Below are 25,592 nucleotides of genomic sequence, written 5' to 3' on the forward strand. Positions count from 1 at the left end.
TAGACACAAACGGAGATAGCTTTGTAGTTGAGAATCCGGAGGTAGGCATAGATGATCATATTGCTGAGGTTACAGCACTACGTGCAAAGGTAATTTTTGAAATTTATAAATGAAATCATGCACCACTCTCTCTTAAAAAACAAATGTCTCACAACTGAAACCATACGTGAGGTGTAACATCAGTCTTGATGGTAAGAAATTAAACTAAATTATCATTGTGAATCTTTTTATTAAAAATGTTATGGCCATATATTAAGGGTGTGTCCTTCAACCCCTAAAAAAGTTAAAACATGCATGTACATTCGGTATTATTAAAAAAAAAAAAATTAGTTCATACCTGCGACCACGACTACTGCAAAAACACTGAGATGATGTGGGATTTTTATGTTGTTTTATTAATCAGTATGTTATGTTATAATCCATATGTGCCATTATGCGTTTTGTGCTGAGATATGTGAGTGAATGTCTGTGTGTGAAGTTGAAGGGCTGTTTCAGTTGGGGGTAGGAACAAACCCCTGAAGAGAAAACACGCAGAACAGATGGTTTCAATAAACAAGTTGTTTGCTTTATAACTATGTTATATTTAGAGAAAGTGAAAATTAGTATGTTTAACTAATGAATGCATTTAACCAATTCATGAACAATGGAGTACTGTTGTGTTGTTGAATAATTATGTTTTACATATTTACTGCCTACATTTCATGCTGATTGCTAAAAGTGTTAAAGTTACAAAGATGTCCAAATAAGGATTGTGGAAATTGATTTTGTTCCATGTTATATTTCTTTAATTAATCATTTTATTCTATAAACATTGTGTGTTTTATATATGCACTGAGCTATTATGTAGAAATGAGGTGTTTATGTTTGAGAGTGGAGAGTTACCAGTTTTTGTGTGTGTGCTGCAAGGAGGAATTTAGGAATTTACGATTGGTATCGATCAAGATAAGAGAGAGGCCTGAGGGGGAAAGCAAACAGGCGACTATGTCATTAACTAATGCCTTAATGTTCACAGGATAAAATATGCAATGTATTTCTTACTTAATCAGTATTAATCATTGAATAATTGATGTAGTAAATATAAGATGTTGTCTTTGATAAATGTGTATTAACCAATGAAATGAAGGTTGCATACAGAATAACTTAATGGGGGCAGGGCAGCTCAACCTTGAAGAACAGAATCTCCTGTGTGTGTGTGTGTGTGTGTGTGTGTGTGTGTGTGTGTTTCTTTCCTAACAGATGGTTTTTAATAATAATTAAAGTGTTTGCTTAGAGGTAGTATTGCAGTAAAAGATTTAATATGTGTTTATCTATCTAAAGAATTTAATGTGTGCCATATTCATATAACCAATTTTACAAATAATGAAATGATGTCATGATATTGAAATATGTTTTACATAATAATCACTTTCATCTTACAGCTTATGTTTTTTATAAATTAATGTTTTATTAATGATTTGTTTCTAAGAAAGCATTATAACATGCTATTCAAAGTGGAGGAGTACTGGAGAAGAACTGCAGGGCTCCCAGGGATGAGAGGAGAACAGATTGTTTTTTCTTTGTCTATGTGTGTCCATCTTTGCCTACAGGCTAAAATTGGGTGTGGTGATGGAGTCAGATGGACGAGGGGAACGGCCTTTGTGGGTGGAGATTTTCTGAAGAAACATCGACGTCACATATTTTATAAATAAGCATGTTACTTCCTGAGCTGGTTGTTCGCTACTTGAGAGGACCCAGCGCTGTTAAACTTTTTCAATCTGATCAATAAATATTTGAACTTAGATATTCGTATCTTGTGCCTTTCCTCTAAATTACACGCAATGGACGCCTTAAAGTCCAACAATTGGTGACCACCGACGTTTTGTGGAGGGAAAGGAGAGAGTGAGAGGAAGGAGGGTTTCACATTGAAGAAACCAGAGTAAGGGAGGGCTCCATTTCAACACAAAGAGCGCTCTAATAAACAAGGTAAGCAGAAACCTGTTGTATCGAATTCTGCTATTTGGATATATCAAATAAATTGTGTTGATAAGGAGCTCCGAACTGAAATTGATTATTTAAACAATAAGAATTGATCAGAGTGAAAAACTTTTTGAAATTTTTGAATTTTTTTTGTTAAATATAAGGTTGAGGATTCCTTTAACGCATTAGGCGTTATAAAATACCGACTCGGTTGTAGCCGTAAGGAGTGAGAGGCTCTTGGATGAAAGGTCCATAAATACTGTTAATGGCGGTGTAAGTTAACAGAATTAAATATAAGGTTGAGGATTCCTTTAACGCATTAGGCGTTATAAAATACCGACTCGGTTGTAGCCGTAAGGAGTGAGAGGCTCTTGGATGAAAGGTCCATAAATACTGTTAATGGCGGTGTAAGTTAACAGAATTAAATATAAGGTTGAGGATTCCTTTAATACATTAGGTGTTATAAAATACCGACTCGGTTGTAGCCGTAGGGGGTGTACAGCAGCCCGTGAGGTGTAAGGCCTACGAATACTGGAAAAGAAAATTGACGTCTTACTGTTATTGTTGTGGTTTTGTCTGAGAAATTGTATTCTAATAGTATTTGTACCGTGTATTGAACGTTGATATATATTATGGCTGAATTTCAGAAAGAGTATGATGAATATGTGTGTTCACCGGTGTATGTGCCATGGCAAAAAATAATTCAATTAATGATGGCCCAAACTGATCCTAAAGATGTTAAGAAAAGACAGAAAGAGGTTGCATTAGTTAGGGGAAGTTGACAGTGGTGCAGCTGCAAAGCCAAAGGAAGTTAAACAGGGAAACAGTCAGCCAGACTCAAGTATGACACCTACGGCTCCTCCTGCAGCTCCACCCCCAGTGAAATCGATCTACCCCTCCTTGCACACACCTAATCCTTATGAGAAAGCCAAAGCCAAAATGAAACAGCCTGTTTTTCAAATCAATAGTGGTGAATTAAATGTAGATGCAGATTTTATTTGTGTGAAAATGTAGTGTGTCTGTGATATAATGAGTCTGTTAAAACCATACATGGGATTAAGCAAAATCTAGCAGAAAGACTGAGGCGAAGCTTTGAAAGAAAAACAACAAATTAGAGAAAAGAGTAGACCAAGTTATTGAATGTGGAAATAAAGATGAACAATTAAAAAAAAAAAAAAAAAAAAAGGACAGAAAATTGTTAAAAGGTGAATGAAACAGATAGATTGTATAAAGGAAAAAAAGATTTAACAAAATGAAGAGGAGTCTTCATCTGATGATGGAAGGTGGTCACAAGATAAATTTTATTTTTAAATTGAAAGGCAATATTTTGCATGGGTCAAGCTGAAACCTTGTGGGCTGATTATTCCCATCCTTTGACATTCAAGAAAGTGAATAAAAGCTGGCAATGAAAAGACAGTGGCAAAAACTGTGTGTGACATCAAAGTGTCGGAGTTACAAAGAGAGAAGTAACTCATAAACTGGACTGAGAACACATTCTATTTGAATGGGACTATACTTAAACTCAAGCAGTGAAGGGGGCACTGCATATGGTCAGAGACATTTACAAGGATGAAACACCAAAAAGACTGAGTGGAATCCAGAAAGAGACTAACAAAGACAATAATGTTCTTGGAGGCAAGAGAAACTGGACAATACTTCACTGGACACTGAACTTTTTCATCTTCATACGAGCCTTTGAGTGAAAAGGGGGAAAGAGTAAACAGCCGTTCAATGTTTAGTAAAGACCTTGTTACTATAGGGACACAGACAATCTTTATGAGAAAATCAGCTAGACAAATTTAAAGGCTGATAAAGAACTTTGTTGTTAGGTGTGACTACCTGTTCTGAAATCAAATCAGACTCCTATTAATTTGACAGGAAGAAATGCATAATTGAATTTGGTATATACAGAGGAAGTCAGAACTCCACTGATGGTACTGAGCTAAAAAGTAAATATATATGGCATAGAACAGCTATGGCAGAAAGGATATTAAAATAGATAAAAGAAATAAATTGAAAAAGAAAAAAGAACACCATAGAACACTATACAAGGTAAACAAGAAAAGCTGTGACAATAGAAAAATAACTGATTAATGTAACAAACTTTGTATTTAAGGAAATTGCCAGCCCAGACATCATATATGTGCATGAAGGTGTTCACATGGCAGATCTAATCACTGAGGGTGAGCCAAATGTTGGATACCATTGACTGATATACAAATTATTATTATTGTAATTAATTATAATTGTTATACCATTGACTGAAAAAGCAAATATATTGAGAGATGGTTTGTTCGCGGTACCACTGACAACTCCCCCACCGTTAATCACACTGTTTACAGATGGTTGTTGTTTCAGAGCAGCAGATGACACATTGAAGGCAGGCTTTGCTGTGGTTGAGCAAGTTGTGGGTGATTTTGTAACACGACTGAGTGGTAGATTGAAAGGTAAACGGTCAGCACAGAGAGCTGAAATGACAGCTGTTATCAAAGCCTTGCACTACACTGGTGAAGAGAGGGTGATTGTTTATAGTGAATCTGCATATGTGATTGGTGCAGTATATATGGAACTGCCATATGGCAGATAGGTGGGTTTGAAACCAGGAAAGGCCGGCCTATAGTAAATGCTAGCAAAGCCTGACACATACTACAGGCTGTGAAGGTACCTAATGACGTGGCTGTTGTCAACTGCCTAATAAACCACTTATATCCCCAACCATGGTTTCCCAAGACATAGTTAGATCTGACAAAATTGACAAACACGCACTGGAATTGACATATAATTTCGGGGCTGCTTATCACCCCAATGTTAGAGTAATGCTGAAATAGTGAACCTGACTTTGACATTACAACTTGACTTGACAAAATCTGTGCACAGACAAAAATAACATGGCTTGAGGCATTACCAATTGCATTAATGTCTATTCGCTCTTCTGTTAACAGGATCACTGGTTTCACAACCTTTGAATTGCTTACAGGTCGACAGTTTCCAGGTCCAAGGCATGACGTGGTGCAGGATCCCATCCTGCCTATAACACATGACGTTTCATCTGACAAACTAACTGCTATGATTGAACATTTTTCTTGCCAGGCTACCAAACAACGAAATTGTGAGAACGACCCAGCTGTTAAAACTGATGATTGGGTTTCTAACAGACACAGGTGTGGACCTGAGGACTCAGGTCCAAGAGAGGGAGAGTGTTGAAAGTGAAAGTGAATCAGCTGGAATACAGAGAGGACAAACAGGAAGTGGTAACACATCAGTGGTAACACTCACACAACACCAACAACAAAGTCAATAAACACACTGTAAAATTGTGCATAAAAAAGGTGAAATTTTTTTCAGCCCAGTAACAGAACCCCTAGCACACTGTGTGAGCACAGATTGTGCCTATGGAACAGGTATAGCCGTACAGTTCAAAGCGAAGTACGGTACACAAAGATTGTGCCTATGGAACAGGTATAGCCGTACAGTTCAAAGCGAAGTACGGTACACAAAAGGTTGTAAGACAGAACAAACACACAGGTGAATGTGCAGTTACCCACGAGGACGACGGCAGATTGATTTTTCATTTAATAATAAAACAAAATTGTACTGATTTACCAACATATGAGAATTTTACCCACAGCCTCAGATGTATGAGAGAGTGGTGTGAGAAAGAAAACATAACAAGTGTATCCACTCCCCGCCTGGGGTGTGGCCTGGATAAATTGGATTTCCACAAAGTGCTGGAAATCCTGACAGAAGTGTTTAGAGACCTGAATATCACAATTACCATATATTCATTATAACCTGGGTAACCACATACCGTATTGACCTTTGAATTTTGACCTTTGAATTTCTTAAGTTTCTTATACAATTCTACAGTATTAATTTCATATTTCATTTTTCTTTTCCTTTTTGAATTTACGATTGTTATTTGAGTATTAGCCAACAGGCATAAGTGTATTTTTGCCACAGAGATGAAGCTATATGGAAATTGGAAGGTTCTGTGGGCCCTAGGAGTTATAACTGCAATTATAATCACCATAATATTTGGCATAAACAATGGAGATCCCTGTGTAACAGACTGATAGTGTCTGCAATAGAGAAAAAAGAGAATAGTCCACCCCCCATATAGCATGCCCCTATTAGGCCTACAGAACCTGGATGAGGGGGAGGAAGAAAATGTGTGACCTCTTTCAGAGGTCAAGAGAGGGAATTGTGGGATTTTTATGTTGTTTTATTAATCAGTATGTTATGTTATAATCCATATGTGCCATTATGCGTTTTGTGCTGAGATATGTGAGTGAATGTCTGTGTGTGAAGTTGAAGGGCTGTTTCAGTTGGGGGTAGGAACAAACCCCTGAAGAGAAAACACGCAGAACAGATGGTTTCAATAAACAAGTTGTTTGCTTTATAACTATGTTATATTTAGAGAAAGTGAAAATTAGTATGTTTAACTAATGAATGCATTTAACCAATTCATGAACAATGGAGTACTGTTGTGTTGTTGAATAATTATGTTTTACATATTTACTGCCTACATTTCATGCTGATTGCTAAAAGTGTTAAAGTTACAAAGATGTCCAAATAAGGATTGTGGAAATTGATTTTGTTCCATGTTATATTTCTTTAATTAATCATTTTATTCTATAAACATTGTGTGTTTTATATATGCACTGAGCTATTATGTAGAAATGAGGTGTTTATGTTTGAGAGTGGAGAGTTACCAGTTTTTGTGTGTGTGCTGCAAGGAGGAATTTAGGAATTTACGATTGGTATCGATCAAGATAAGAGAGAGGCCTGAGGGGGAAAGCAAACAGGCGACTATGTCATTAACTAATGCCTTAATGTTCACAGGATAAAATATGCAATGTATTTCTTACTTAATCAGTATTAATCATTGAATAATTGATGTAGTAAATATAAGATGTTGTCTTTGATAAATGTGTATTAACCAATGAAATGAAGGTTGCATACAGAATAACTTAATGGGGGCAGGGCAGCTCAACCTTGAAGAACAGAATCTCCTGTGTGTGTGTGTGTGTGTGTGTGTGTGTGTGTGTGTGTGTGTGTTTCTTTCCTAACAGATGGTTTTTAATAATAATTAAAGTGTTTGCTTAGAGGTAGTATTGCAGTAAAAGATTTAATATGTGTTTATCTATCTAAAGAATTTAATGTGTGCCATATTCATATAACCAATTTTACAAATAATGAAATGATGTCATGATATTGAAATATGTTTTACATAATAATCACTTTCATCTTACAGCTTATGTTTTTTATAAATTAATGTTTTATTAATGATTTGTTTCTAAGAAAGCATTATAACATGCTATTCAAAGTGGAGGAGTACTGGAGAAGAACTGCAGGGCTCCCAGGGATGAGAGGAGAACAGATTGTTTTTTCTTTGTCTATGTGTGTCCATCTTTGCCTACAGGCTAAAATTGGGTGTGGTGATGGAGTCAGATGGACGAGGGGAACGGCCTTTGTGGGTGGAGATTTTCTGAAGAAACATCGACGTCACATATTTTATAAATAAGCATGTTACTTCCTGAGCTGGTTGTTCGCTACTTGAGAGGACCCAGCGCTGTTAAACTTTTTCAATCTGATCAATAAATATTTGAACTTAGATATTCGTATCTTGTGCCTTTCCTCTAAATTACACGCAATGGACGCCTTAAAGTCCAACAATGACGACTGCAGCAAAGCAGGATGAAGAGTCAAGTAAGTGATATTTTATTTTCAATTTTTTTTAAATGCGTTAATTTTTTTGTATTGCACTTTCAAAAAATTTTTTTTATAAAACATATAATGAATTCAATATTAGTTCAGTATTAACAAAGTACCAAGTTGTAACACACATAATGCTGTTGAAATATTTATGCAAGTTCCACATGTGTTCGTAGGAAGCATTCCATTTTCTGTTGATCAATTCAGAGTCGTGGAGCTGGAAGAGGCAAGATGAAAAATTGAATTGCAATGTCATCTAAAAATGAGAATATAATACAATTGTTGTTGTTTTTCTAGATTGTGGACTCAAGGATTGCTCAGTTATGTAAAGTTTATGGTGGAAATGCTTTACAAGTCCACTCATTCGTTCACATGTGGAGAACTTTCACTTACAAGCAAGTTGTGGAATACAGCAAAGTGTCTTTTCTGAAGGTAAATAACAGTATATTAAAATGTTCTGTTCTGTAAATGAACAGTAATTGAATCACTAACTACTTCTACTAACTACCTAAAAATCTACAGGCTCTTATGCCAAGGGTTGTTGGTGGAGACAGCCCAGAAAGAGGAAATCACTTCATTTTGTGGGTAGGTGTGAGGTTTAATAAGATATTTCTGTTTTAAACTGACTTTATGTTTGCCTTTTCAGGTCTTGGATGGTTTGAAGAGTCAGATTAGAGTCTATGACTCTCTTGGCAGTTACAAGTCCATTTCAAAGGAGGACATGGCCTTATTAAGGTATTACCTTAATTGAAAACAACAACATTACAGTAGGTTGCTTCCTTATGGTATTCAAAAAAGTACTTTTTATGATAAATAAGTGACAGAAATAAGTTCAGAAACACATGGGACCTGAATAAGTGGACGTGACTTACCCACCACAATGGATGCAGTCTGACTTCAGTAACTGTGGGGTTTTAGTTACTACTAATAACTACTACTACTAATTACTAAAATGTGATGCACTCAAAATAAACATAATAAAATATTGTTTTGCATTAGATGGCAGAAATGGCGCTGAGGGACAGATGGACCTCAATGAAACTGTTACTGGCGGATGACCTTCGGCACCTTTGGAGATACCATGCAGCATCTTTGGCAGCGTTTGCTGTTCAGAACTTGTTTTGAACTTGATGTACAACAGGTGTGCCTTTATCTGAAATTTGTTTTCTCATCATTCCAAACATCTTGTAAAGGCAACACAAGTAAAATGATATCCAACTGTAATTTTTAAAATACAGGACAATGTATAAATTATTGTATAAATTAAATATATTATAATTTTTAGAGCTATTTGTCTCTTTGTCATGGGTTGTTTAATTAACATTAATGACACAGACTTAGGTTAATCTTTAAGCACAGACTGGTTTCTGACTGTAATCTATACATACACTTAAGACATAAACAAATGTTTTTATTAGAAAAAGAATACTGTGGAGATAATGTTGTTTATATGTGCCCTGTCAATAACAGAGAGATTTTATGTTCGCTTGTTTGTTTTTTTAAACGCGTCTCTCTCGTATTTGTAAAATTGAGCCACTTAAACGCGTGCGCACACACAGACCGAGGGTGAATCCCAAACAGCGCAACAGTCGCTCCACATAAAAACATTATGTTGTTTTTCATTGCTTTATTCGCCAAATGTGACCAGTCACGGAAAGAAGGGACACAAGTCGGATCTGGGGCATTTTGAGTTATTCATATATTCTGAAAGTGCAGTTTCTAAGCTTTCTAACGATGTGTAACACATGGAAATCTGATAAGATTTGGAGAAGTTGTGGCCATTTGAATGTAACACATTCAAGAAAGAGAATGCTGAGAAATTTGAGAAAGAAAAAAGTTAACACTTTCCCTTTTCCCTGGATGGAGAGACAATAGGGCTCATTTACATCTCATTTAGCCATACCCCCTGTAAAGCCGTTTTGAGATACAGATGTTCTAGCATCATATGTAGTATTTTAATACAGATGTCCGAATGAACAACATGCAAAAATAAACAGGACTTTTACCTTTGTGGGGATCACAAGTCGAATCCAGTCTGTTTCAGATGTTTGAATCATCCAATGATTTTTGTCCACAAATGCGTATAATCCGTGAAATATAGATATATAGTCTATTGTTTACATCAGATTTCGCATGAACTTCTGGTAATACAATATAATATACAATCTGAGGACTATTTACATCGTAACATGTAAGGATATCAGATTACACTCCGGTATTTACGTTCCGTTAAACACATGAACACGCCTTCAAAGTTTGTATTTAAAATAGGGAGGTAGTATAATAGATAATCCAAAAACAGCACCATTGAAAACGTGAAGTCCTTAAGGGATGTTACCGATCGCTCGCTCGTTGCTCCATCAGCCAATGACTTCATGGAAAATATTGATAGACAAAACATGTAGCCAATTATATAAAGAATACAACGATCTCTGTGTAACTTATGAGTTTGACTTCATGCTGCGCTGCAAGACGTCAAAGTACCGCGAGAGCGATTCGAAATGAAACTACTCCGTAAGATTTCTTGAAGAGCTCTCGCGGTACTTTGACGTCATCCGACTGAGAAGTTTCCAAAGACGTCTTAAGGTAAGTTATTAACCAACTTGTATAAAAAACTTTCAAAATGTATAGTCATATAAAAAAATTCTAACAATATGAAAAAATAAAAAAGAATAATATAATTACTACATACAAACAATAAACAAAGTTTGTGAATTTTTTCCCACTACACTAGTAAATTTTACAAAAAAAAACAAAAATTGCCTGTATCCCACGTTGCTATTATAATGCCTTTAAGGTAACTGGCTGCATTTTACAACAAATGTATCGCTTGCTAGATAAGGAAAATCCCCTATACACAGGGGTCAAATTGGGATTTGTTATGTGGGGGGGGGGGGGGGCTGGCTCTGCGGGGAGCAACCCAGTCTCACCCCATTTCGTCAATATTTGACGACACCTGACCATTCGTCATATGTTGACGTGAAGGGTATACCTTTCGCGTCATTTTTTGACGAACTGGGGACTTCAATACTATTACGTCCGTTGCATTCTCTTTCCTATTTTATTACCATTTGCGCGTCGGTTTAGGGTTAGATTTACATAATGACATCCCTACCCAAACCTAACTCTAACCCCAACGCCAGGTGACAACTGTTTCTAACCCCAACGCCAGGTGACAACTGTTTAATTTCGCGTACACTGTTTAATTTCGCGTACACTGTTTAATTTTGCGTAATCTAACCCTAAACCGACGCGCAAATGGTAATAAAATAGGAAAGAGAATGCAACGGACGTAATAGTATTGAAGTCCCCAGTTCGTCAAAAAATGACGCGAAAGGTATACCCTTCACGTCAACATATGACGAATGGTCAAGTGTCGTCAAATATTGACGAAATGGGGTGAGACTGTGTTACGGGGAGGGGTACTTCAAGGGGTTAAATGTTTAATACTGATGACAGCAAAGCCACTGGTGTGTTTCAGTAACATTCTGGACCTCTGAAAGGATTTGATAAGTTTCAGCTTTAAAGCTGTGCCAGAGGTTGACCCCAAATATTTTAAAAAGAGCTTCTGAATTTTAAATGATGCAAATCTATGAGTTTGACACCCTATATCCATTTGTTGCACATGTCATTATGCACAACTGATCAAACTTTAAAGGAAGTTAAAAGAATCAACCTCCTTCAATAATTCTAGGCATAAGATAGGCTACCCAAAAAGACTAAATTAACAAGAAAAGGTACAACACACAGTACTGTATCATCAACATGTCTTATAAATTAGCCATAGAGATTCCCTATGCTGGTCAGCAGCTAAAACAATCATATAGTTAGGTTTGATTTGTGTAATCAAAATACATTATTTTATTAAACTATACAATAGTTATATCCAGTGTTATCCTTAACATAATGTAATTAGATGAGTGACATACATACTTTAATCCTTTACACGTTTCTAGTCTTCTATGAAGTTTTCTCGACATGGGCACCATTCTTACCTCTCTCTCTCTCTCTCTCTCTCTCTCTCTCTCTCTCGTCAAATTATCCTGCGTGAGAGCGCGTTCTTGAAGTTCTGAGTTTTTTCGCTTGAGTTGCATAACTTGCGCGAAGACGCATTTAAAGGGAAAAGCGCATGTTTTTGCGGCAATTGCGGCGCCCAATTCGCGTCATTTTCATCGCCCCGTGCGAGGACGCGCCTGGTTGCGTCTTTGCATTGACTTTGTATGTAATCTGCTCGCGCAAATCGTTGAACTTGCGTTGGTGAGTATGCCCCATAATGAAAGAAAACGCATTATTCCCTTCGCGTCAGTGCACACGCACCAGCGCAGCGAGTACACTGGCAAGAGCAGAGCGCGAACTTCAGCCTATGTGCTGGGGCTTAGCCCCGGACGGCCCCGGCCCAATTTAAACCCTGCCTATACAGACAATGGCTTTTCCGTCCAGACCGTTAAGTCCGTTATCTTTGTTATTATCTTTGGCAAGAGGCAGCGCTCTTTACACACGCGTGCACGCCTCACCAGCGCTCGAGCTCCGTCTATCATAGTGACGCCAAGAGACTATTAATAGTTTGATTAGCATACTTTGATTACTAATTGATTACTTAAAAACATTATTTATGGGCACAAATGTAACATTAGTTATGGAAATGTTATGATGTTAGTCTTTTCTTTTAACTAATGTATTTCAAGTAATACTGTAAAAAATATAGAAAATTATCTGGAATATCTCATATTGAGTGTTTTTATTCTTTCCTTTGTTTGTCAACCGCTGAACACTGTTAAAAATGTAAGCAATTCTTCATTGACTGTTAAGCATCTGAAGTTTGCACTTGACTAAAGCAATAATACTAAACTTCAAATAATTGTTTATCATGTTTTCTGTTTTTTTCCTACCCTCAGAATGGCACATCCTTACACCAGACCTGAAAGACTCACAATAAAATGCATCACTACACGTGAAATTAGAAAAGCCACCTCATTTATCTGCCAAGGCACCCAAATATACATACAAACATATAAAACATCAACTGTCTGTGCACTGACAGATGGTGAAAGAGCCATTCTTCACAAGAAGAATGGCTCTATTCCAGAATTCCAGGAAGGAGCATTTTATATTTTTTAAAAAATGCACATTGTCCAAAAGATATGGGCAGTTATATCTGCTTCTTGGGGAGAAAAAAATTAAGTTCCGATCAGGACCATTCCCGTTTCTCTGGAAGCAGAGACCGCTGCAAGAAATGCCATGGTCCCTCCCTCACTAAGAGTGACTGGAGAGGAGGACGAAATTTGTTGTAGATCCAATTACTTGACCCTACAAGGAAAGGTGGAACAAGTGAGTATCTGTTTTTTGTCTACACTGTTTTTTGTTCTACACTGAAAACAATGATTTATTAAATTTAATCAATTTTTTAAGGTAACTGGTTGCAATCAATTTATTTAAGCTACATTAAAACAAAAGTTTTATATTTTATTTTACTTTACTAATCTTTTTTGTTTAAATGTAGTTAAATAAACTGATCGCAGCCACTTGCTTTAAAAAAAATTGATTTAATTCAAAGAATATTTTTTTATCAGTGTATTATACCTACCTGTGTCTGATTCCTGTTTCTCATTCTCAAATTTTTTCACACATCATATTTTGTACTGAAATTTTAACTCTTTTGTTTCATGAACGGTCATTTTTTGTAGTGAAAAAGGTTCTTCAGATTATAATAAGGACAGAAAGAAATGGTTCTTTAAAGAATCTTTGAAATGGTTCTTTGAGGAACCAAAAATGGTTCTTATATGGTATTGTTGCAATAACCTTTAAAGCACCTATATTTTTAAGAGTGTATAGTTCAAGACCTGAAGTACTGATGTGCTGATCTGTAAGTGGTGGGATGTGTAATCTCACCTGATCTTTTTAAACAAATCACTCCAAGAAGGACACCAGCAAAGAGAAAAACTACCGCAGCAATCACAGCAGCAATCACAGGCACTAAAAAACACAAAATAAAGATACTTTTTCCTACAACAAAGATATAAAAATACAGTATCTGATTGACAAATTAAATTAATATGAATGCATATTTAATATTAATCATTAGACTTTTCATATTATTGAATGATGATGAGTTTTCGGAATATCCTTGTAATGCATTTAACTAAAGCCTTTGCACAATTATATTTTTTATACGAACTACAATTTTAGACATTAAATCATGCTTCAAATCAAAAAGTTGTTAAGGTCTAGAGAAACATTTCACTCAAGTGGGCCTACACTTTTGGGCAGTGTAGTAAATGGTGCATGAACGTAAGAAAAGAAATTTACATAAAAACAAACCACAGACATCAAGTGTTTATCAGGGTCACATTGTATCACTAACCTAGCGACAATAAAAACAAAAAAGAATTAAAGTTTCAGATAAGTGTTTAATGATTTCCACATTAAAGTATCAGCTTTCATGCTAATACATTATTGGTGATCAATTAATAAAACAACCTTGTTGTTTAGGAGGTGATGGTGCTGTAGGACTTGATGTTTTCTCACAAACTGATACAGTTTGTCTTTCATATTGATCTGTAACATATTTGTAACCACTGGGCTATACCTTTGCAGCTGCAGAGGCCACGGATGACTCGCACAGAGGTGCCCATCTTGGACCTTAAAATAAAATGTGGGGAAACTTTGGTGCAGGTATCACTCTGGAGAGATGAGGCTCTATGTGAGCTCCATGAAGGGGACCGTGTGGAGCTCACCCATCTCCATGCCATGGCTCTCCCAATTGGGAATGGGAAATTCAATTCATCCACATACACAACCATTAACGTACGTCACACACTCAATCTCAGTCGTCCACTAACACCCGCTCACTCACTCATCACACACTCAATCTCACTCATCCACTAACACTCACTCACTCATCACACACTCAATCTCACTCATCCACTAACACTCACTTACTCATCACACACTCAATCTCACTCGTCCACTAACACTCACTCACTCAATCTCACTCGTCCACTAACACTCACTCACACCCAATCTCACTCATTCACTAACAAGCAGTTTGTTTGTTTTCACTTTTTCACTCACTCACTCACTCACTCACTCACTCACTCTCTCTATCTCACTCACTCAATCTCACTCGTCCACTAACACTCAAATCTCACTCGTCCACTCACACTCACTCACACTCAATCTCACTCATCCATTCACACTTGCTCACTCACTCATTAACTCACTTACTCAGTCACTAAAACATTTTTTCAAATCCAGATTGAGGAGCCTGACATTGAGGAGAATGAAATTGAAGTCATCGGAGTCACAGAGCTCGAGGAGACATGCAACCTTCTAACAAGTGATGATGACATTTTTGAAGTCCCATCTAGCCTGTATACAGGTGATATCAATGATCTTATTCAAGAGTTGCCAGTTACAGTAAAAGTGTCTCACATAAACAAACGCGTTATAGGAATAACTTCTGCAAATTAATATTCTGTATCTTTACTTTCACTTACTCAATAATTTTAATTTACTAATCTTTCGCTTCCTAGTCTGTAAAATTTTAGAGTACAATGTAGTATGTCATGTTTGCTTCACCATGTCCACTTAATAATACACACACAGTTGTTTGTTTGTTTGTTCATTTAAAAAAAAAAAAGTTAATTGTTTCAGATTAATAATTTTTTAATTGTTATGCTGTATAAAATGTAATTATTAAATAAATGTATGCATTACTAAGCCCGTGTCTCAACTCCAACCCTTACCACCACACACGATGTATTTATCTATGTCACACACAACCCTTTCATTAACACACACACACACACACACACACACACACACACACACACACACACACACACACACACACACACACACACACACACACTTTAGGCTGTCTATTTATCCTTCAAACCTAATTATTATTCTATTCAGTCAAGCCTTTGGATCACACTTAGTCTGGAACATAGTACATTTTAGAAAAGTATAAAAAATATAACTGCATATGCAAACACACACACACACACACACACACACACACACACACACACACGCTTACCTTATTTCTTTGATAGAAATTCTAATATAATATTTGTTTTTTCAAACTTCAGATTGAGGAGTCTGAAATTAAGAAAGAGGAGATTTAAGTTATTGGAGTAAAAGAAGACGAGGGAAACTACACACTCCTGACAGAGGACGACAAAACATATTAAGTCCTAGCTAGTTTTTATTCAGGAAATTTTGCTGATCTAATTAAGCAACTGCCAATGACACTTTCCATTACTCATAAAAATAATTGTGTAATGGAGATTACAGCACTTGAAAATAACAATGAATAGAATATGATACTAATCACTTACTGTATATAGTATTTAAGATAATAATTAGTTAATATATATAATAAGTAGTAATCAGTTAAATAGTATAAGTATTAATCTGTATATTTTAAGTATTTATCTTTAAAATAGTATATTATAGGTAATAAGTTAGTATATTAGGTAAGAATCTGTTAAATAGTAGGATAATCTGTTAGTGTATTATAGGTAAGAATCTGTTAATAGTAGGTTTTAATCAGTTAGTGTATTATAAATATTAATCTTAAAAATAGTATATTATAGGTAATCTGTTAGTATGTTATAAGCATTAATCCTTAAACTAGTATATTATTGGTAAAAATGTGTTACATATTATATTATAGGTAATTTATGATTCAGAAATACATTTATTTACAAACAATTTTCCTTAATGAATCTGTGTCTGCATTTAAACCTCACCACCACACAACAATGTGTTCCTTTGGGAAGAGCATTGCGTTAACAGCAGAGTTTGTGAACAAAAATGCTTTTTAATTAAATGAATACCTTAAATGCACTCTAATCACTTGGGATAAAAGTGCCATGCAGAAATGTAAATGTATCCATTCATCATACATGCCGGATACACCCTAAGCACACTTACCGTAGGGGGGAACCCGGGTGAAGGTAACGCGGAATGAAAGTAAACATTTTCTTTCGGGGCGAATGTAACACTTGTTACTTTGTTCCAACTACCAGGGGCGTCATGCACCATTTTTTTAGGGAGCACAATGCACACAGCTCATTGTGCATACAGTCAGGGAGATTAAAAATAAATATTATAGAGCTTTCACAGTCTTTTCCATGACACATGACACTCACTCTTACATTTCTAACAAACGCATTTTGCACTTTTACCTCATGTGCGCATGTGATTCCGTGCCCCCGTGAACTCTGGCGTTGTACCAAAATTAATCTAAAAATCTACTTATAACGTCGAGACGGTTACATTTTAAACCATGCATTTTCTACACAGCGGAGGTTAACTGCACATTACCTTACGGTGGTTTGGAAATCTTGTGAACGATTCTCACAGTGTTTTTTTATTTCTTCAGTTAGCAAAAGCAGCCAGCAGCACGTGGGCGCCCTCAGATGCTGATAACGTTCGCGATTGCGCTGTTGCATCCGAAGCACGTGCTCCTTTAAAGGCACACCATGGAACTTTTTGGCCACTATGGGGTGCTAGACATGTATTTTTCACGTCTAGCTCCCCTAGAGCACACAAGCACTGTCGCAAAGGAAAAGAAGACAACTCTTTAGGTCACAAAGTGTGCCTTCCAGCATGTCATGTGTCATATAATATAATATTGTTGCATGGGTTTTATTTCTATCAAAGGTAAAATATAATCGAAAGAAATCAATATTTATTTGATCATACTTATGTTCACAGTAAAATTATACATAGATAGATCACTCTTGTGAGTTATGGACCACAACAAAAATATTTCTATGTTAAAACTATTTTTTTAAGTGACACTTTTCTGAAAAATTGTACTTTCGCCCCTTCTCCCCTACTGTAAATTGTTTCTGAGTGTGTGTAACTGATAAAGGAATTCAGCAGCTCTCTCCCCCCCATTCTCTCCATATCTCTTCCCTCCCTCCCTCTCACTCTCTCCTGTTTCTCTTTCTTTCTCAAGCCAACATAAAGTTTGTTCACAAACTTTAACCTCATTAATAAATTATTGTTTTACATTTATGTGTGTTTATTTATTGAAAACTTGTGCATATAGTAATATTTAATACAAGCAATAAGCCGCTTTGAAGGCGTTTTCTCAGTAATTTCAGAACAGTCGTGTCATTTTATAGGCATTCCTCCACATCGTGTTTTAATGGTTATAAAATCTTGCCCACAAACAATTATCTTCACATGACTTATTGCTTTTCAGTCTTCAGGCTTACCAGTCTAGACTAACAACTTTTTTCAAATATTCAGTTGCATTACCTCACAAATCAATTATTGCATTACTTACCTGAACAGAGGTGGACCAGATGAAAGCAGAATGACGTGAAGCCAGAATGACGTAGCTTACGCAAAACGTCAAATATTGCCAATGCGATTAAAATAAAATATTGTTTATTTTATTATTATTTGAAATAAAACATTTATATTACGGTATTTCAATGACCCTCAATGTGTTTAAACATTTTCATAATATGATAAATAACTCACGCATGGGAAACCAGAGCAAATGTATACTTTTTATTATTTTTGCACATCAAAAATACAAAAAACAGCTTTGAGTCCCCACGTATTTTCCAATATAATAAAAAAATAGAAAGATAAAATTATGACGTCAGAAAAAGTGCAGTTTCTCTCTGGCAGCTCAATTTTTATTCTTTTGTCAGGGAAATGTCGTGGTAATACAACGGTACATCTTGGATCATTTATAATTGATTATTTTAAATAAATGTATTTGTTCAGAGCCAAAGTAAGTCGCGTGCAATGGCCGCGAGTGAACCAGAGAGTATATAAAGTTGTATCCATGCCAACGGTGCGCATAAGAGGACAACAATGCTGAACGGAGAGGAGTTTCCAAAGACCTCTTAAGGTAAGTTATTAACCAACTTGTATAAATAACTTTCAAAATGTATAGTCACATAAACAAAATCTAACAATATGAAAAAATAAAAAAGAATAATATAATTACTACATACAAACAATAAACAAAGTTTGTGAATTTTTTTCCCATTAGTAAATTTAAAAAAAAAACACCCCAAAAAATTGCCTCTATCCCACGTTGCTATTTTAATGCCTTTAAGGTAACTGGCTGCATATTACAACAAATGTATCCCTTGCTAGATTAGGAAAATACCGTTAAGTCTGTTATCTTTGGCATCATTTGCACTAAGCAGTGATGCGAGTGCTAGAGGCAGCGCTCTTTACACACGCATGAATTTAGAAAAGCCACCTCTTTTATCCGCCAAGGGACCCAAATAAACATACAAACTAGGGATGTGCATTTATGTCATTTTTTCATTTCGATTAATCCATAGGTCTGAAGAACGAGTACTCGATTAACTGGGGGCGGGGCAATCAAAGGGGCGGGGTGTACACGTCATGGTGAAAATGAAAATATTTTCATTAAAACACTCAAATAAAACTTAATTTTGAAGAAACTTTGACAGAACAATGAACACATACTAGATTCCTAATTAATCGAATGTTTTTAACAGAAACCTCTAACAGGAAAAGCTGCGTGATGAAGTGAAACTAAAGGGTTACTAAACACAAACCGAAGCCCTTTCTATTTGACGCACTCTGCATAATATTAAGCCTTTATACAACATAAATGTACAACGTGCATCTATCTGCATAAAATGCAAGACTTCAACTAAGGTTTCAACTAAGTTATCTAAAAAAAAAGAAAGTTTAACTCCCTTTGTGGATGTGCATCAAAAACAGCGCACTTTTAAACAGGTCCAGTCAAAGCACAAGCTTCATAACATTAAGCAGCTTTAAGTGTTTTGCTATCATTTTAGCGTTTAGCTGTGTTGTGTCGTCCTCTTACCTCAGTCAAGATGTAATGGTAATGCTCGTATGGCTCTCTGGTATCTCTTGACATTTGATGTTTAAATATGAGATGATAATCCATTGAACTTTTGACGGCGCTGTACATTTTGCACCTGACTGACTGTATTTCCGAAAATCACGACATCCTTTTAACCCTTGTATTGTGTTCGATTTTTGTGACGATTTTGATGGAGCGGGTCAAATTGACCCGCATTGGATTCAATGCAATTCCGTAAATATCACATTATGAAAAACAAGAAGGGATTAGGTATGAACAGAACCATTTTAGTATCAGTCTTTGTCACACATTATAAACACTTTAAATTAAAAAGTAAGATTTAAAAAAATGCATTTAACCACAATTTTTAACATGTTTGTTTTAACAAATGTTGCACAAAAACTGTTGCAACATTCAACATTTTAAATTTTAATTAAACATGTTTTTTTTTAACATACCTGTGTTTAAGACATCCTAAATGAACAATTTAATATTGCTGTGAAATGAAATTAAGCTTTTATTTTTCTAAACAGGCTCATCTTTTGTTCTTGAGGCTCATTGTACAAATTCAAGAAATCACTGTTTACATGATGTGCACACATCAAGCATGTGCTGTCTGACCTTTTGCATTTTACACAAATGATGCTTATTTTGGTGTCATGTTTTGTGGGGCACAGCTGGCATCACCTGTATTCACATCTGGATTTACTGTGGGTCTGAATTCATCTGCTTTACATAGTATTTCATATACATTGAAAATAGAAATGATAGTTCACATTTACTTTTTCTTTGTCTGAGGAAGTCTTTATCAGTACTGAAAATAGTGAGGAAAAGCTAACTTTTCCCTTTCCAGGGTAGTAAAACACCAAAATATACGCAATAAATGTATTTAATTTGTGTTTATACAGTTGCCTTGGAACAAACAAATATGGGTCAAATTGACCCGCGAACATCAAAATCGTACCAAAAATCATTATTTGTGCTAAGAAAAAACACTTCAAAACACATCAGTGTATCCTAACTTTGCATGCATGTTCATGGCCCTAAATGAGAAAAAGTGACAACATTTCTGGAAGAAAACTGAAACTTAAGTAGTATTTCATATACATTGTAAATAGAAATTATAGCTCACTTTTACCATCTGTGTCTGTAAAAGTCTTTTTCAGTACTCAAATAGTGAGGAGAAGCATTTTTACCCCCATTTCAGGATAGTAAAACACCAATATAACAACAAACACTAAAAATATATATTTAATTTAGGTCTATGCAGTTGCTTTGGAACATAACAAAATACGGGTCAAATTGACCCGCGAACCTCAAAATCGTTACAAAATTATTTTGGTACACTTCAAAAAATATCAGCATGTCTAAACTTTGCATGCATGTTTGTGGCCATAAATGAGAAAAAGTCAGAAAATTTCAAGAATAAAATCACAGGTTAACTGGTTTATCCGACAGCTGAAAAATCAAAACGGGTCAAATTGACCCGGAACATAATATAAGGGTTAAACCATAGTGCCTCAGTGATGTGAGTTGTGGCTGGCTTCACGGGATCGGGGGGCTTGCGGGCTGCCGCGCATTGCGCAGATCGGCGGTTTCTGCGGTGCGGTCGCGCGGAATTATCTGTTTGTTTTTGAATCACGCATGGTAATGTTACTGATGTCATACGTCGGTCTGCGTAGCTTGACACGACGTCAAACACGCATCTCCAGACCCAGTCTTTACTACCATATGCGATTGTAATGCTAACCAGACATCCAAATGCCGCCATATCCACAATAAATAAATAAATAAATAAACCCACATGATCATCGTTTTCGTGATTGATCATCGATGCCACGTTCGAGTACTCGAGCAATCGAGTACTCGTGCCCATCCCTAATACAAACATATAAAACATCAACTGTCTGTGCACTGACAGATGGTGAAAGAGCCATTCTTCTTGTGAAGAATTTCAGGAAGAAACATTTTATATTTAAAAAAAAATGCATATTGTCCAAAAGATATGGGCAGTTATATCTGCTGCTTGGGGAGAAAAAAATATAAGTTTCGGTCAGGACCATTCCCCGTTTCTCTGGAAGCAGAGACTGCTGCAAGAAATGCCATGGTTCCTCCCTCACTAAGAGTGACTGATCTACAATAAATGTCATCCTCCTCTCCAGAGTATTTGACTCTACAAGGAAAGGTGGAATAAGTGAGTATCTGTTTTTTGTCTATCCATCTATTGTTCTATTATACCTACCTGTGTCTGATTCCTGTTTCTCATTCTCAAATATTTTCACACATCATATTTTGTACTGTATGAATTAAAATTTGTAATGGGCAACACAAAAATTACCGTATTTTCCGCACTATAAGGGGCACTTAAAAGCCTTTAATTTTCTCAAAAAATGACAGTGCGCCTTATAATCCAGAGCGCCTTATATATGGATCAAGGCAAACTCCGGGCGCGAGGACGCTTCGGCGGCCGGCTTGCGCGAGGATGCTTCGGCGGCGCGAGGATCAGATTGTTTCATTTACAACATGTTTACTGAATTAGGAAAAAGTTCCCTTCCACGTTTGGGAGAAGAGTGAGCAAGGCTGGGAGATATTGTTGATCATCAACGTCACCATGGTGAACTGAGTTTTCAGAAGGCTTAATAAAGTTTGACTTAATCTGACATTCCCTTTAGCACAGCTCCATCTAGTGGATGCATAACGCAAACCCAGTCAAACGTATTGCAGTATCTTTTATTCTATGCGCCTTATAACCCGGTGCGCCCTATATATAAAAAAAATTCTAAAATAGGCCATTCATTGAAGGTGCGCCTTATAATCCTGTGCGCCTTATAGTGCGGAAAATGCGGTAAGTAACACTGTACTTCTTTCATATTGATCTGTAACATATTTGTAACCACTGGGCTATACCTTTGCAGCTGCAGAGGCCACGGATGACCCGCACAGAGGTGCCCATCTTGGGCCTTAAAATAAAATGTGGTGAAACTCTGGTGCAGGTATCACTCTGGAGAGATGAGGCTCTATGTGAGCTCCATGAAGGGGACCGTGTGGAGCTCACCCATCTCCATGCTATGGCTCTCCCAAATGGGAATGGGAAATTCAATTCATCCACATACACAACCATTAACGTATGTCACACACTCAATCTCAGTCGTCCACTAACACCCGCTCACTCACTCATCACACACTCAATCTCACTCATCCACTAACACTCACTTACTCATCACACACTCAATCTCACTCGTCCACTAACACTTGCTCACTCACTCACCAACCCACTTACTCAGTAACTAAAACATTTTTTTAAATCCAGATTGAGGAGCCTGACATTGAGGAGAATGACATTGAAGTCATCGGAGTCACAGAGCTCGAGGAGACATGCAACCTTCTGACAAGTGATGATGACATTTTTGAAGTCCCATCTAGCCTGTATACTGGGGATATCATTGATCTAATTCAGGAGTTGCCTGTAACAGCAAAAGTATCTCACATCAACAAGCGTGTTATAAGAATAACTTCTGCAAATTAATATTCTGTATCTTTACTTTCACTTACTTACACATTTTAACATACTAATCTTTTGCGTCTAAGTCTTTTAAAAATTTTGTGTACTATGTAGTATGTTGTGTTTGCTTCACTATGTCCACTCAATAACACACACACACACACACACAATTTGTTTGTTTGTTCTTTTCTTTATAAAAACTGATGTAATTAATAATTTTAAATTCAAGTGTGTTTCTGATTAATAATTTTTGGTTCTTTTTTAATTGTTTTTCTGTATTAAATGGATTCATTAAATAAATGTATGCATTGCTAGGCCCGTGTCTCAATTGCAACCTTACCACCACACACAATGTATTTATCTATCTCATACACAACCCTTTCATTAACACACACACACACACACACACACACACACACACACACACACACACACACACACTTTAGGCTGTCTATTTATCCTTCAAACCTCATTATTAATATTATTCTATTCAATCAACCCTTTGTATCACTCTTAGTCTGGAACTTAGTCCATTTTAGAAAAATAGAAAAAGTAATGTAAGAATTTAAAGCCCAAAACTACACTGAAAAAAATATTTGCTGTATTTGCTTAAAAAATTGATAAAAAAATGATGCATTATATTTTTAAGTAATTTTCATGGAATTTTAAGCAATTTATGCAATTGTTCTCAGATCATTAGATCTCAATGTTCAAAAAGAGGAGTACGGACGAAGCAGTTCTGTACTGAGAAGCAAGATTAATGAGAGCTTTGTAAACATATTACAAAATGTTTATCTCTTTTAATAGGTAACCAGTGCAGTGCAGATAAAACAGGTGTTGACGGATCATACTTGCCAGACTCTTACAAAATAGACTTGAGCATGGATTTGATTTAAACCCTGATTTTGATCCTGGTTGTGGTTCTGGTCCGTACTTTTCTCATTGCAGACTTGTCTTTCTTTCTTTGTTTCTTGTTTCTGTTTCTCTCTCTCTCACTCTCTCTGTTTCGCATGTGCGGAGTGAGTGTGAGGAGCGTGTTAGACGCGAGTTTGTGGAGCTGCTGAGTGAGTTTTCTATTTCTTTATTTCCTCTGTGTCTGTAAAGTTTCTCTAAGTGTGTCCCTGAGTGTTTTGTGGTTTTGAAAAGTTACACGCTGTCGATCAGCGTATGCTGATTGAGATGGCGGCGTCCGAAAAAGTGAGCTTGATAAGCTAACGCGGCGGCATGGCATTAAAGTCATCCCCGCGGAACGCTGCACAGTAGAGCAGTGTAGTATAGCTGTTCCGCAAATTGTTGGTTATCAAAGTATTTTGTCAGCATCCAGGATGAATGGTGCAGTTGTGCTGTTTCTGGATGATGTGAATAAAGTCAAGGAGATTGTGGCAAATGGAGTTGTGATAAATGAGGCTTACACAACGGTATTGCCTTTGGTACAGCCAACAAAACGAGGTATGTTGTCAAATGTGCCGCCGTTTGTTAAAGATGAAACAATTGAAAGAGAGTTGGCTAGACATGGAAAACTGGTCTCGCAGATTAAGAAGATCGCTATGGGGGGTAAATCGTAAGAGCTTAAACATGTTTGTTTCTTTTCGAAGGCAAGTGTACATGATTCTAAACAATGAAAATGAGCCGCTAAATTTAGGATTGAAGTTTAGAATTGACAATTTTGACTGTTATTTATGTCACATCTGAAACAATGAAATGTTTCAGATGTGGACAGGAAGGACATTTCGCTCGCGTGTGTCCAGATAATAATAGAGAGCATGAAACACCGCAAAATATTGCTGATGGGGGACAAAAAGAAAAAGGAGATGAAAATCAACAACAAAAAGAGAGGGATTTGACTGAAGCTAAAAATAGCACAGATGATAATCAAAGCGAACAAGGGACCAGTCAGAAAGAGTGTAAATGAAAATGATGGAAAAGAAAGGGTAGAAACTGAGACAAGTTCAATTAAAGGTGCGGTTGGACCTGACATGGAAGTTGAAAATGTTGAAATGACAGATGATGACAGTCTGTTTAAAACACCAACTTTGAAGAGAAAAACTTGTGGAAAGGGACGGAGCAAAAAAGTGAGAAAGGGGCAGGTTCAAGAAAAACAATCAAATGAACTGATGGAACCAGCGTGTATATCGGATCAGAGTATTTCTGACGATTCAGTAGCAGAAAGTGAGGCTGAATCAGTGAGCTCAGTTGATTCTGCTTCCCAAAAAAGATATGGGAGAAGTGCTTATACAGTTGAAAAGATTAAGACCTTTTCAGTCCCTCCAGGATTTCGCGGGCCTTTTTTGTGATTGTTGCAGCCTAAAATGCATGATGTTGCGGCCACTTTTCTAAAAAGTTGCACTGAAAGTTGCGATGTTTGTTTTTAATAGGTAAAAACAGCAAAGGTATAGAGATTTTTACTTAAAGTGCTCAAAGTATGCTTTTTGGCCTTTTCCCTTTCCTTTATTGTGTTATATATTTTTTGTGTGCATGTTAAAAGTTTACAAAGTCAAAATCCACCCCATAGAGACTTACCATATCCCACATAAAACACTGTTCACCATCTGCTCTATTGTACACAGCCTTTAC

General features: G+C 36.4%; 1 long non-coding RNA gene across 1 annotated transcript; it reads left to right on the plus strand.

The window, feature by feature from the left end:
- Positions 1 to 381: 381 nt before the first annotated feature.
- Positions 382 to 7,572, plus strand: LOC141282926 (uncharacterized). Its single transcript, XR_012337833.1, has 2 exons — positions 382 to 5,357; positions 5,416 to 7,572. It is a non-coding gene; the product is annotated as an uncharacterized lncRNA (long non-coding RNA).
- The last annotated feature ends 18,020 nt before the right edge of the window (positions 7,573 to 25,592 follow it).

Source organism: Paramisgurnus dabryanus, chromosome 10 (genome assembly GCF_030506205.2).
Source record: "Paramisgurnus dabryanus chromosome 10, PD_genome_1.1, whole genome shotgun sequence".
Lineage (NCBI taxonomy): Eukaryota > Metazoa > Chordata > Actinopteri > Cypriniformes > Cobitidae > Paramisgurnus > Paramisgurnus dabryanus.